The sequence below is a fragment of the Numida meleagris genome, chromosome 3 (assembly GCF_002078875.1).
Source record: "Numida meleagris isolate 19003 breed g44 Domestic line chromosome 3, NumMel1.0, whole genome shotgun sequence".
NCBI classification, from domain to species: domain Eukaryota; kingdom Metazoa; phylum Chordata; class Aves; order Galliformes; family Numididae; genus Numida; species Numida meleagris.
This window is the reverse complement of record NC_034411.1, coordinates 27,330,932-27,345,293: the sequence shown is the minus strand read 5'-3', so window position 1 is coordinate 27,345,293 and position 14,362 is coordinate 27,330,932. Positions and strand designations below refer to the sequence as shown.

The 14,362-nt window shown below is 46.1% G+C and overlaps 1 protein-coding gene across 1 annotated transcript in view; it reads left to right on the top strand.

The window, feature by feature from the left end:
• Nucleotides 11,066–14,362, top strand: part of PLB1 (phospholipase B1) — an 86,475-nt gene continuing 83,178 nt past the window's right edge. Inside the window, exon 1 of the mRNA XM_021391948.1 lies at nucleotides 11,066–11,112. The gene's annotated coding sequence lies outside the window, so the exon portion shown is untranslated. The remainder of the gene's footprint in view (nucleotides 11,113–14,362) is intronic.

Sequence of the window (14,362 nt, the reverse complement as noted above, 5' to 3'; positions counted from 1 at the left end):
CCATGCTGGTATCTAATTACCTTCTGCACTTCTGGCAACTGAGGAAATGGAGATCTGTCTGTGACACCATCTGCGGAGAGGAGGAGGGAATAGGAAAAGAGAGTGACACCTTCAAAACTTCAGCTTCGGGTGTTTCTCCTGACCTTGTGTGTACTATGGTCAGCACCTGCAGCTGGGATGGGTGTTCACTCTGCCCTGGTGCTCTTCCTCCTCTCTGCTCCTGTTATGCTGATGTGAGAGGAGGTCTGCTGCAGAAAAGGTCACATCAGGCCAGACCTTCCCCAGCAGCTGGAGGAATGGAGGTTGTGCTGTGGTGGCATGGAGGTAAAGGGGCTGTGCAGTAAAGGTCTGGGCAACCCACAGCTCCAGAGATGCACCTTGGTAGTGGGGGTCTGTGAGTAGATGAATCTGCTTGTCCTGGGGGGCTGGGCTCCCAGGGAATTGCTTTTCAGAATATGGCCGAGTGCCATGGTAGGGCAACTCTTTTTTGCTTGGCACCATCTCTTAATTTCCCAGTGAAGCTGCTGCCCTTGCTCCAAGAGCACGTTCCTGGTGGTGGGGAGGGAGGAGAACTGTTTCCACCACAGGGCAATGTGTACGGCTGAATCCCGTGACCCAGTGCCACGGGGGAAGAAAGCCATTACTAATCCCCACCGAGGCCTGGCTCTGCCTGCCTAGTGGGATCAATGGCGCCACCTTGGCCCCATTATGTTGACTTTGAATTAGTGAGGAACGCCAAGGAGCTGTGAGGAGGGCTCCTCCCAGTGTGGATAATGCTGCCAGTCTGGGACAGGCAGGTCTCCCTTTCCTCCTCTCACATTCTGGAAGAGGTGGCAAAGTGCTTGGCTGCACTGGGGCTGGCCCAGACCCCCAGGAGGATGGGCATAGACCCTGCTGGGGTGCGCACCAGACTTCCCAGCCCCAGAGCATGGGGCGTGCACAAGTGCCTTCCTTCTGGGGCCAGCCAGCTCTGCTGGCAGGTAGAGGCAGGGGTGGGTCTTGGAGACATTGCCAAACAGTGGGCTTGCCCGAGGAAGGGGCCAGGGTGGTGAGGAGAGGAGGTGCCATAGCTCTCCTGGCCCCACCTCCATGCCTCATTGTGGGGTCGGGCCTTCACAAAAAGGTCCGAGCACTCAACCATCCGTCCCCTCGCTGCTCACCAGAACAAGGAGAGCAGGCTTTAGAGCAAGACTACCATTTAAGGAGTTCCTCAGCTGAGTGAACCTCAGCTGACCTCAGGGCACTGAGTTTCCAGAGCAGTCACAGCATTTCAGTTGAAAGCACAGCACCCAAAACTCCCCTTGCACCTCCGGAGTGGGGCCTCATGGGTGGGCAGCAAATGGCTGCTGGCAGAAGCCAACACGGTGTTGAGTTAGCAACTCCAGGCTGCGGCCAGGCCCCACCTGAGGAAGGAGGCTGCCGTGCAGCGGGACCAGTCTATATGAGGAACATCTTTTGGCAGGCTCCCGGCCCCCAGAACCACCGGGTGCTGCAAGTTGGGACGCAGGAGCATCGCCCCAGCGCTGCAGTGTTTATCGAGGTGAAAAGCATTAACAACATGCACCCTGCTCCTCCTGTTGTTTCAACAAGATCAAGGTGTGTACAGGAGAGCCTGTGTGTGTATACATGTGCACGCACACGCACTTGTGGCGGCTGGCGCAGGGTGCTGTGTGGCGCAGACGTTTTTCCAGGCAGGCTGCAGTCAATACTGACAAATACAGAATGGGTCCCGTCTTGCCCGCAGTGGCTGGGCACTTTCCTCCCTGCTGTGATAGCCCTGGGTGACTCTCTCAGTAGGGCTGCAGGTCCCAGTGGCACATGGTCCATCCACCGTTGTGCTGTCACATGGGTGCTTTCTCCCCGCTCGGCATGCTGCACAGGACAGAGGTTCTGTGCAAAAAAATAATAGAAGAAGGGAAAAAAAAATAAATAGTATGTGAGATCATATAATTAAAGATGGTATCAGAATGTCTAATTAGGATGACTGAGAAAACTTGGCTGGGAGACGCAGCCAAGAGCTGAGTTAGTGTGTTTGCCAGTCCAAAGCTCCTTAACAGTAATTAATCCTTAAATGTCCAATTGTTCAGAGTTCAAGGAAACACCTCCTACTACTGTACTTTGTGTTCCTGTTAAGCAAGGAGACACAGCAGGGCGTGTGCCCTTATTCTGTAAGAGCGACACGCCTAGGGGTGTTGTTAGGAACTAGACCGAAGGTTGAGTATAATTATTAACTACCTAAGAGTTCCCAGCATTGCACAATTACCCAGCCCGCCTTGCAGCTGTGCGTTTGCCCGATTATTATTATTATTTTTTTAAATATAAATGCTGAGCTTTAGTGATGTAGATGTATAAATCATAGCAAAGTGCTGTCTGCTCCCCTTCCAGTGCAATGCAGTTTGTGCCACTGAGGCAGGAGGCACTAATGAAGGGGCGAGGGGGAGCACATGGTCATATGTACACACTGTATGTGCAGCCAGGGAAAATTAATGCTCTTCACTGAAATTCAACAGGCTGATTTACATCAGTTTGTAAATTTGACCCAGAGATTTTTTTTTCCTTTGTTTTCATGCTCTCAGTGAGTTGCATTAACATAAAAGCCCTGGTTATTTACTCTTGTGGCGTTCTTCATTCTGTTTGCATTTTTGAGGGTTGATTTTGTTGTTGTTGTTTTCTTCTTTCTTTGTTGATATTAGGAGGGGAAAAATGCTGAAGGAAAGAAACACAGGTTTGAAGCAGGAGGTGAATGAAGCTGCTTGCCCAGCTACCAGCAGTAGTCACTGTGAGAGCAGGAGGGCTGCTGCTGGCTCTGTGGAGCTGTTGGTGTCAGCAGTGGCATCACACGTTGCTGGCAGACAAGAGGGAGTCATGTTTCATTTCCTCAGATGCAGCATCATCCTTTAAGTTGCCTTTCTTTTACCCTCTCCTTTTTTTAATTCACCCTCTCTGGCGGGTGTGGCAAAGGTCCGAGAGGCCAAAGTCGCTTCTGCAGGGGATCATTAACTGGGGCGTCAGCCAAGGCCGCGCAGTGTTTATAAAACTCAGACAATTAAATGCTGTCGCAGCCCTGAAAGGCTATAATTGGAAAGCAGTATGTGACGACGTCCACCAAGAGGGACTGGCACTGAGGCGGGCTGGGCTGCGCCATCCCGACGCTGTTTGCCCAGTGCAGGTGGCGGGAGGCCAGCCGGGCCACACCAGGCTAACGCCCAGGTGGGACTGTCCCTGCCCTGCCAAACTGACATGCTGCATACTCGAAAACAAAGGCTGGGGAGGGAAGCAGGGGTGAAAAGGGACCAGAGTTTGGCTGAGGTATGTGGGCTGGGTGCAGCCCCCCGGCATGGCAATGTGGGTCTGTGTGAGCCCAGCCTGCTGCCTTCAGGCTTTGGAAATGGCCATTATTCTGTCCCCAGGCCCCAGGCAAGCCTTGGGGTATGAGCCAGCAAGGACTGGGATGGTTGGAGCTCCTTGGCTGCAGAGGGGACCAGGATCAGAAGCCAAGGACAAGGAAGGCTTTCAGTGGGAGACCCTCAGCAGTGGCCATGCCACTGGCCACTTCTGTTGTCTCACCCTTTTGCTGGTGCTGGGCCTGTGTCTTGTGGCATGAGCCCTTGGGACTGTCTGTCCTCTGGGTTTATACAGTGCTCCTGCCTCCGCTCTTGGCCTGTACTGGGGCACTCTGGTGCCAAACACAGTTGAGACATGTCCCCTGTAGTGGATCAACTGGCCCTTGGGATCAGTGTCAGGCAGCTGCTGAATGTGCTTTCTGAGTAGATCCTCATCCATGGTGTCCCATGACTGGGGAGGATGCGGAGTAGTACCAGGCTGGGAGCACCACAGCCCTGCTCCATGCTCTGCAACTGACTCACTGCTGCACTATGAGCACATCCCTTCACCTTTTTGTGACTCAGAATTTTCATCTATCAATTAGGGATTTATGAGGTTTAATTAAGGCCTGTGAAGTCCTTTAAGATCCTCGCTTGAAAGATGCTGTGCAGGCAAAAAGTGTTGTACGCAACGAAGAAAACAAGAGAAATTAAATGCTCCAGACGAGAAAGAAGAGAGGGCAGGTTTCCCACTGCTCAGTCTCCCAATTACATGCTCTGTCTTTGGATGGCAACCTTACTTTAACCTGTGGACAAACGAACTTGTTCACCCCTTCTTGCAGCAGACAGGCGATGACGTGCAGCAGTGCCTTAGTCATTAGTTAGCCCTCAGTCATCTTTCCAGAAGTATGAGCAACTGGGGAAGGGGGAAGGGAGCGAGGGCGGGCGAGGAGTATGAATTCCAGAGAAAAGGGAAGTATCAGCAAGCAAGCTAGGATGTGCAAAGGTCTTTATCGCTGCTGCTGAGATCTAGCTCTGCATAGTAACTAACAGGAATAGATCTCATCTATCCCTAGAGGTACGTGCCCTGGAGCAGGGAAGAGCTGATGAGTTACAGCAGAGAGGAAGCAAGAGTCTTCTTATGCAAGGCATCTATTTCAGTGTCAGAGAGGTGGTAGACTCGACTTAAAGGAGCCTGAGGAAAGCATTTGAATCTAGCTGGAGTGAACAATCATTTTATCTATGTGTGTATTTTAAGGTTAAGGCCTCATTTGCAGAAGTTGCTAAATATATGCTTTATTTGAAGCTTACGCTTAAATTTAAGCATGCGTTTAAGGTGTTGGCTGAATGGGGACATGCCCAAATTTGTTGAGGTGCTTGATGGAAACCATGTCTGAGTGGAAGAAGTCTGACAGCAGCTGTGAGTCTAGCAGGACTGTAAAAGTCCTCGGGAGCTGCAGAAAGCAGCAATACATGTACAGCCTTGCCATGCTATTCATAAGGTCAGATTGACCTGGGGGAGGAAAGGGCAAAAAGGAAGTTGCATCTCCAATCTCTATTTTCTCCTTTGCTTGCTGTACAAACAACCCTGTGGAAGCTGGCTCCAGTAGGTGTGGTCTGTATGCACTGGGTGTGCCACTTTGTAGTGTTAAAAGGACCATTCCTCCTCTGAAAGCAAGTTTCCAGGTTGTCTCCATCACATCAAAACTCATAACCCCTCCCACCCCCCACCATTGTGCCTACCCTCTTATGTAAGAAGAGATGCCTGTTGGGATGAAACCCTGACCAGCATCTTGCTTGGTGTCTTGTCTTTGTTCCACACTGATCTCGGCCCCTCTCTGTGTCATCTGAGTTGCCAGGTAAAAGAGACCCACATTAACTGCGGTTTACTAGAACAGTTCCCTGTGTTGGGAGAGGCTGTCCTCTTTCTCAGCCTCCTCCTGGAAAAGCTCAGTCCAGCTGTCGACATGATTTCATAAGATTCCTTCTGGGCTGGCTGGTCTACTCTATCTTTCTCAAAGTGCAGTGCTCCACGTTTGGCACAACATTTAGCACTGGTGAGCACTCTTTGGGATAAAGCATAACAATGACCTTTGGTGACATACTTACAACTCCATTAACATATCCTAAGATATGTATTTATTAATTTATTTTGCAACGGCAGCATACCATCAGCTCATTTTTATTACATGATCCACTCTCAGATACTTTTGTGTAGTACTGCTGCTTAACCCATTTTTTCCTTAGTCGTTCATTTGTGTGCTTAATTTCTCCTTCCCAGTCACAGTACTTTGTTGTGTTTTTATTGAATTTTGTCCAGTTGATTCTGAGCAGCTTTTGCAATTTATTGAGATCGCTTGAAATAATAATGTGCAGATTAATTGTTCAGAAAATCCTATGCACAGGCCCATGCCTGCACCCATAGCTGTTTCCAGAGCCCAGCCTTCCTGTCTTAAAAACAAAGGCCTCTAGCGTTTGATGGCATTCTTGCAATATTCAGCTGAAATGTCAGGATGAAGCCTGGCAAAGCTGTGAATTTTGGAAGGCTCTTTCGATGAAAACAAGGAATAAGAGCATCTGTTCAGCTGGCAGTGGCTTTTGGTCTCTGATCATTGGTTTGGTTTGAATCAGTGATATTTTCTGTGTTATTACTGGTCTTTAAAGCACACAGTCCTTGGAAATACACGAGCTTGAAATTGGCTTCCAACTGTAAGGGCGGACACAGAAGTACATCGGTCGCACCAGTGGACAGCAGCAGGTCTCATCAGCGGTTCCCTGTTCTGGGCTTCCTCTCCTGAGGGCCTGAACTACAGCTCCACTGCCAAAAGAGTTTTTTCCCCCATTCCCAGCGGAAGGGGCTGATAATATCTTGTTTTCAGGAGTGAAAATGTTGTAGGAATTTGGTGTCCTCTGGTGGTAACTGAGAGAGTCACAGTTGGCAAAAGGAAGTGAAATCCTTGAAATGCAAATCAGGCAGAGGACTGATATTCCTTTCCACCCTGCACTGTAAATATTCCTACGCCTGTCTGCCATCTATTTTTTCTATATGATCACCCATCCTATTTATTTTGCACCTGGGTATCCACTCCCTGTTTGGGAGCACTGAGGGCTATGTGTCTTTGTGTATAAGATAGACTTGGTTCTGTTTCCTTGTTGCTTGTCTGTGATTTCTTTGCCATCCAAAAGGAAATTTAGCTTCTTCAAGCCCCTCTGCACAGTCAGTGGAGGCCTTTCTGCTTGCCTTTGCATGGTCCCTAAGGAAAATAGCTGTTTCTGGTTCCAAAAGCCTTTTAACCCACTTCTCTACAGGTGCTGAAGCTATTACCCTCAGGCTTGCCCAGATGCTTTACCACTCACTGGGTGAAAAAACTGGCAGACAAGAAGACACAGAGCACCTGGACAGGCCACGTTTGGCTCTTTTTTAGCCACAAAACAGGTGAGAGCAGCTCAGAGCATTGTGTAGATGGTGCATACTATGGTGGGAGGACGTGTTTGCCACAACTTGCGGTGTGTAAAGTACGTCAAGGGAGCAGGCTGAGCCTGAAGATCCAGGTGCCTCTGCTGGATATGGACAAAAAGATGATCATTCCAAGGACCTAAGAGTTCAAAGGTCTGTGTTTGGTGCAGCTGCAGCCAGAAGGGTTAGAAAGCCTCATTGCTGATGAGGAAAAGCAACCTTACACCCTTTCCGTATGCTACTTCTTGGTAGCCTTCTCTTTTTCAAGGGCAGCACAGGCATTAATTATTCAAAAGGAATATAGTGTAGCTGAGGCTGGTTCTCTGAGGTCAAAAGGATATGTTTCTGACCTGTAGAGGCAGGCTGAGAAACAAACTTCTACAGAGGAACCAGGTAAACAGGAGGGTTTGGGGGTGTGAGTAGATGGACTAGTGAGCCTGGAATGCAACAGGACCTATATAGGCTTGACCCTATGGAGCCTGTGCACCATACCTTCATGTGGGCAGAGCTCTAGATAGCGCTGGAGTGCCAGGAGCTTCCCACACTGCTGCTGCAATACAGCTCTGGCTGGAAACAGAGCCCCTTTGTGGTGTGAATACAAACGGCAAGACGCTGGCACTGCTCTGGGAATTTTATAACTTACTAGAAGAGAATGGGAGAAAGAGAATAGTGGTGCTTCTATTTCACAGACAATCACAGAGCTTTGAGACTTGGGCTTAAATTCACATTTATTTAGGTGTGTGATTTCCATGCGCACCTTTGAGAATTAGGTACTTGGGATCTGGGAATAAATAGACTCATCCTGAGACTCACAGGAAGAAAATCTACATTTCTGGTCTCTTCTGTAAAATGCCATCACTGTGCATATTGGAGGCAGACAGACTGCTTCTCTTTGCTGTCTTCCTGCTGGCGCTGCTCTCTCAAGGCTGTGCTCGTGCTGGCTGACTCTCCCAGGGCTGCCAACAGGGATCTTCAGAAACCAGCATTATCTCCTGGCCTGATAATTGAGGGGCCAGCTGAAGATGAGGTCATCTGGACATCTCGAGCCCACAGACTTAAACAAATCCTCACACTACCATAAAATGAGCAAGAAGTCTTTTGCAGAGGATCTCCTAATCTTGAGTTGTGCTGTTCAGAGCCCTTGGCCAAAGCAGGGCTTCAGCTGGCCGGCGGAAGGGCAGGGACCAGCTGAGGGACCCCTCCTCACCTCTGTGGGCCTGGGGGGGATTTTTGCCAATGGCTCACTCACCCCAAAAGCCCCAGATCTGAATTTTAGTTTTCAGTCACATTATTAATGTAAAATTGGAGGCACAGAATCTGCTAGAAAAGGTGTTGAGGAGCAGTTCCATCTTCCAGCCCAAAGGCAATCCATTTTTGTTGTGACAGACAGAGGGGAGTGAGGGACTATGCCAGGTCTGCTGGCTGCAGAGGGAGATTGGGGTGGCACCAGCCCTGTGGAGATATGCTTTGGGTTTTCCTTCCATGCCAGTGGCTAATGGGCTTGTGCCAAGCAATCAGACAGTCACTGTGGGAGGTTGTCACCTCTGCAGGCACAAGGATTAAATTCCGAGTTTCGTTCACTTGCAGGGCCTGAGGTTTCATGGCAATACTGCTGCCTTGAGCTACTGCTGTCTGGGTGTTTGCAGGTGGCTGCTGCTTTGTAGCTTATCCAGAATATGGACATAACTTCTGTGATGATCTCGCTTATTTAACTGTAGCTCAAGTTTCTACAGCAGCTTTGCCAATCCCAGATATCCAGATGAAGGGTCCAGTGTTCCAGTCGTGCGCTCCACTTAGAAAAATTCACTTTGAAGAAGAGCATTTGAAGCTTTGTGTTTGCATTTTTATTTATAGGTATTTGTAAGCTATTTTAGAAACAACAGTCGTTCCAGAAGCTTGTCTTTTAAGGAGGGAACCAAACACTGGAAGGCCTTCTGCGCGCTTCCAGTAGCCTGACCATATACAGAGTGGTGCTTTCCAGCTCTTGCCTGAGGTGTCACTAAACCTTCGGTTTCTTCTTTTCCATTTGCATTTGCTCTCTCTCCAGCAGGTGGTAGCAACCTCCTTTAAATCCTGCCTGCTGCTGCGGGATCCCTGCCCTGAGCCCCATGTCCCTGCTTGCTCTCAGCCTCATCTCATCCCCTGATCTCTTCTGTGGATGAAGAGCTGCTGTTTAGGTGTGTGCTAAGTTTACCAGCAGTGTGAAGTGCAGCAAGAGAAGGCATAACACCATGAGGAAATGTACAGTGAATCACTGTGGTGTATGATTTATTCGTAATTGTTTCACACCGCTATAATGTTCTATCCATTCTGGATTGGATGTAATGGGGGGGACAATTCAGGGATATGCTTCCTAAAAAAAAAAAAAATAATAAAAAATCAAGATCTAAGGCCTTGGCTAGGCAGTAGGATTAGCTGAAATATTGATGAGTCACAGACAGAATGAATCTTCAAATGAAATGGAGAGACATGCTGCTTCTATTTCAACAAGTCCTCTGCTATGCTGGTGTAATACAATAGTTCTGTGGTGCAATTGCATTACCATCTGATATATGGCTTCTGCCTGTTAGCAGCTGAAGGAACTACTTCACTAACGTACAGTAAAATGTTGTGCTTGTGATGGCAAACATTTTGGGTTTAATTACAAGTGGTTGAGTGTTGTGGTGGTGTTTGTTATTTTTTTTTCTTCTAATGTGCAGCTATACATTCATTACTTTGTATTTTTAAAAGCTAGTCCTATAGCTGAGGACAAAAATTGTCAAGGTTTCTGATTTTCAATATTCTGTATGAGTAAAAGGAATGCAGGAAAAAGCTCATTTAAGTGAGCAGATAAGACAAAACTTAAAGGCAAGGTAGAGAAATCCATTGGCTTTCCCAGCTATAGCTCCTATACCAATTACAAGAGGTAAGGCAATAAGGTGTTTCCATAATGTCAACTAAGTTATAGTTGGGCACTGGAACAGTCTGCCTGTGGAGGTGGTGGAGTCACCATCCCTGGAGGTGTTCAAGAAATGTCTAGATGTGGTACTAAGGGATATGGTTTAATGGGCAGTAATGGTGGTAGGTGGATGTTTGAACTAGATGATCTTAGAGGTCTTTTCCAACCTTAATGGTTCTAAGATTATTATACGCTACCTAAAAACATAGCAAAGGGCCAGAAAGTCTGACTGACTTGTTTGAGTGCTTATATTTGAGTACATGTTTGGGTGCTGCTTGCTTTACAGCTTGACTTGTTTTTGTGACATTATACTCTTTAGGGCCTAGACGCACAAAAGAGGTGCGTTTGCTGGAGAAAATACAAAGACACAAAACTGCTCTTAACCACGATATTCCACACAGAGCGCTTCCTTGCAGTTGTGTCATCAGCTTTCTCTGTCCAGAATAGGTGACAAGAAGACTGACAGAGCTCAGGCAAGGTTAGGTACAAAGTCCATCCAACTATCTGTTGTGCCTGAGCAGCAGCATTCAGGCAAGGCAGAAGTTCTGTGTGGATCTTTAAGTAGTGAGCTGCAGTTCTGTGGGGTACTCCCAAATACCATCAGCTGGGGCTTGCCTCATGGGCTGGAGCTCCCCATACTTTCTGCAAGATATGGCTTTGCCCTTGCAGTAGTGCAAAGGATTTGGTTTGTCTCTGACACCTCCTATGTCTGTGAGAAAAATTCTCTTCTCTCTTCTGCCAGCTTCTTTGATCGTTGCTGCCACCTGCTATTTGCTATTCAATCTAGGAGCTATTTTGATGCTTTGGTGGTGGGAAGAAGTCTTTACAGAAGACTTAGAAGCCTTAAAGTTAGTACTTTCCTTCTGGAGCATGTCACAGAGTCTAAAGGCTGAATTCTTCTTTGGTTTATTGCAAATGTATGAAGTAATGCTACCTCCTTTCCCTTTTCCATTTTTTACTTGGTGTATGGTAAAGAAGAGACATTCTCTCTAAGATTTTAAACATTTCCAGTTCACTAGGGAGGCTGTTTCTTAGACTTGCTAATGAAGAGAACTTTATGATGAGGAATGAAGCCACCACAAACCCTTGTACTTAATGGCAAAGACCACTGAGTGTAACTCTCACACCCACACAATGCTATGCTGACTCACAGACCATGATGAACTTGACCAGCCCCACCTGGGGCTTCATCAACCCTGCCAATGGCCCCAGGAACTCTATTTCAACCCAGCCCAGGGAGCTACTGGCCTCTACGCTGATCTGACAATGCGGAAGCTTCTAGTTTTTCATTACCTTACTATGGGCAAAAGAAGTCAGTGTCAAAACACATTTCAGGTTGTGAGATTCCCAAGTGGAACAAGCTCCCTTCTTTCAAAGTTGCTGCTGTGTTGGAGGTGAACAGTTGTTTGGGCTCATGAGGTCTCTAGTATATTTGTACTGGGCTGGGGTTTGAGATCAAGGGGCGGAGGAGCTTTTCCATCTATGCGGACTTCTGCTAGTATATTACTATTATTCTTAGTATATTACTCTTATTACACTTATTCAGAATTGATTTTACTTTCCCATTTTTTGCAAAGTGAAGTGGACACAAGGCCTATGTCCAATATATTTCCTTAAAGAATATCAAATTTCAGTCATAAAACAATAAAAAGCCCTTTGAAGGATAAGCTAGACTGCCTGGGATATCAGGGGTGTCAGTGGTTTGTTTAAGAATGGCAACTGCTTGAGTAAATATCTTAAGATGCTTAGTCTCCTGTTATTTATGCAGAAGCTTTGCTTGGGTGTCAGCAGGCTCAGAAGGGACCAGAGAGCAATTTCAGTGCTTTGGCTGAGGACAGTGGGCTGTTCTGCAGGGGTCAGATCTTAATGTTGTAATTGAGGTATAGCAGAGTCTTGCTTGGGAGTATAATATTGCAATCTGGCAGACGCTAGTGCATGTCCTTCAAATCTGCAAAACTGAATGGTCTACCATGATAGCATTGTAGATAGGCTTGCATGCTCAAATATTTGATACTTGGGTTGACTGCTTATACACAGTGATCCTGTCTTACTCTCTTCTTAGAGACAGACTTGTTCTGTGAGTATACAGTAATTTCTCTGCTCTGCTGAAGTGCCTATGGTGTTCTATAATGTTGGTATGTCCTGAGCTGGACCTATTGCACTTTAGCTGTTAGGTTATGGTTCTTGTTCAAACTGGGGAAACTAGCATATGAAGCTGGTCAGCCTGGGCCTTAGGATCGTATCTGTTTCTGCTAAATGCGGTGTGAAATTCTGTTTGTTGAAAGTTTTGTGAATGAAGGCAGAGTTAGCTATACCACTTGTCATCAGTGCTCTGTCTTGGCAGATACTTGTGAGGAAGGCAATGATAATGGAAAATTCTCCAGAAGGAGAATGGCTGATATACCACAAGCTGAAGCTGTAGAGGTTTTCTTTCATGTGCCTACTGCCAGAAGTGATGGTGTGGTACTGGCTTTGCATTACTTCCCTCGCCACCTCTGCTTATTCTCCTCACTATTGCTATTCTCTCCCTATTCAGATTGCAGTCCTCGTGTTCTCTTCTGTGGTGCCCTTTAACGTTCTTCCCAGTCTTATGGGACTCAATTTAACTTAGATTTTCAGAGTTTCAGTGAGTTTAACCATCTTTTAGAAATACATGATGGTTACGAAGCTAGAGGAAGAGAGAAAGATGCAGCACGAGGCTGTTTGAAGGCTATGAGGGAGCAGAGACAAGAAGAGTACAACCACCTATTTTCTACTTAGGGTTTAGCTGCTCTGTAGCCTCGGGAATGGACCCTCCTTGCACATGTCGTAGAGAGAGACTGATAATGAATTATTGTGTTGTGTGGAAGACCCTTGACTGTACTGAAAGTTGACACATGTGACTTAGGTGCTGAGATGGCTGCCCTGCAACTTGTCCAGCTGTCCCTGAACACAGGGAGAAACCATAATGGGATGCTTGATTTCATTATTTTCTGTGAGACAGTCTGCATGGCTTGCACCATCTGACACTTTTGAAGTGGAAGTTTTTTAAAAGTAATGTGAGGGCAATATCTATGCTATATGATAACTATGGAAGTCTTTATTGAGAGCTCATTCATTACATGAGCAGTAAAATACACCTGGTAGTCATGTGATGTTTCTACAAAATCCCTTTATCATTGGCAGAAACCCAAAAAGTACTGTTGCTCTCAGCTGCCATCTTCTCTGCTAAATCATGTGGTTAATTCCTCTTAAATAGTAAGGATGAGCAAAATGAGGGGAAAGAGAAACAGGAATTGCTGTGCCACTTCTTTCCTTCTTTGACCTGTGGATGGGGCTATTCATAAACTATGGTTGAAGAGCTCCTTGAAATCAGAAATGCAAATGTTATCATCGTGGCTTTGCTTTCCAGAGGTAAATAGGCTAATAAATTTTATGGCTGCTGAGTTATCAGCTTGGTAGAATATAAAGGAGGAAAAAGAAGAGAATTTGTTTCCTAGCAGCCATAAAGCATAAGCCACAGCACTCCATTTTGCCTGCTCATAGAAGCACTTATGAAGCTTTTGTTAGGCCTGTTCTTCCTTTGGTTGCTTTCCTCAGAAGGTAAGAATTGAAAGGTCCTTTGAAAATTCTCGTTACGCGCTATTTAGGAACTTATATTTTTAGTTGTTGCAAGGTGGGTGTATAGCAGAAGTCTTTGAGCGGGGTGAAGAAAATAGGAAAGTAAAACTGCAATCTTGCTTGTGATCTGGGGATATGTTCGATCATTTTAGATACAGATACATGCATCAGTTTACACTGCTCTGGGGCATGATTGCTTCTTAGGTAGCTGCTGAAGTTTTCTTATGAGAAAAGCATCAATAAATAACTAGTTAATGGTGAGATCTGTTCTAAAATGGTGCAGAAGTTGAAGCAAGAGACAGAGTTTTTCTTTGAATTTTTACCTGTGATCATTTTCTTTTCAGTGGTATTGGATTGTTTGGATGAGTAGGCAATCTCCTGACACTCAGGGCATTGTTGTTCAGATTTATGCTTCCTCCAGACTTTCTGTATAATCTGAGCAAACTACTGTAGCAAAACAAAACAAACAAAAAAAAGACACAGAGAGAAAAGGAAGGGAGGGTCTGGAGTTGGGGAAACCATTGTACGCTTACTGGTTATGTGAAATCCATACATGGTACCAGATACTGAACTTTTAGGTGATCTAGGACTAAAAATGTTGTGCGTGTCTTGGCTTTTTGCTTCAGCTTCCTGCCAGTAAGAAGGCAGTGATAAATAATAGTAGTGCTCTAGCTTAACTGTACGCTGTGAGGGTAAGTATCTTTGGAGGATTGTCAGGTTCTCTGATAAAAAAAAAACCAGCTGTTAGGAGGCTTTGGTTCCTATTATAAATGGAAGAAATGATCACTCTTTGGCTTTTTAATTTGGAAAAAAAAAAAGATGCATGATGACTGGAATTCCTGAGAAAACTTGATTTGGGAGGAAAAAGTGGATTGATAGAGCCTGTAAGAATTAGCAGGAACAGTTCAATTATGAAATCGAGAGAAGAAAGAGTAGAGATTTTCTCCCAGATTTTGGACAAATTTTCAGAAAAACACTTGTTTTGGGAAAGGCGGGGAGACAGGATTTGGAAAAAAATCAAAACTACTACAAGCAAGAATTATT